We start from the raw sequence: 585 nt of genomic DNA, 5'->3' as shown, positions 1-585 counted from the left end.
GGGACCCCCCGCTACCCAGCATGTCTTCTGAATTGGGCTCGGACTCATCATCCGCCTCCATCCCCACCTCTGCTGGGATTCCCTTGAGGAAGAGGAGGGCAGGGGGGCAGTTTTGAGCTGCTCTGTGCCGCACCCTCTCTGCGCACTGGTGGATTTTGCTTTGCTGCTATCGAGGTCCCCATCTGCCACCGTGGCTCCCACCTGCTCCCGACCCAATCTCCTGCTTCCTGGCAGCCTCGGCCGGGGAACCGCGATTAAAACCCTTTGCAAAGTCCATATTCCACGTGCCCCTGGGCGAGGAGGTGTCCTGGTTTGAGTGTTCGGATGGGTGAGTAAAGGCTATCTGTTTATTTTCCCTTCCCAGGAGCCAAGGCTGGCTCCTTCTCGGGAGAGCAAGTAGGATCGCGCCCTGGCTCCGGGCAGCTGCCATGCCAAGAGGGATGCTCTCCCTCCTTCCTCCCTTCTCCCTTTGGAGCAGAGACCGGTGAAGCCGGGAGAAGAGAGGAGGAGAAAAACAACTGCTTCCCAGCGCCGCGTCGGCACAGCCGGGATCCGGGGCTCTCCCAGCCATGCCATGGCGGTAGC

This window comes from Charadrius vociferus, unplaced genomic scaffold, assembly GCF_000708025.1.
Source record: "Charadrius vociferus isolate BGI_N301 unplaced genomic scaffold, ASM70802v2 scaffold529, whole genome shotgun sequence".
NCBI lineage: Eukaryota > Metazoa > Chordata > Aves > Charadriiformes > Charadriidae > Charadrius > Charadrius vociferus.
Note: the sequence above shows the minus strand (reverse complement) of the source record.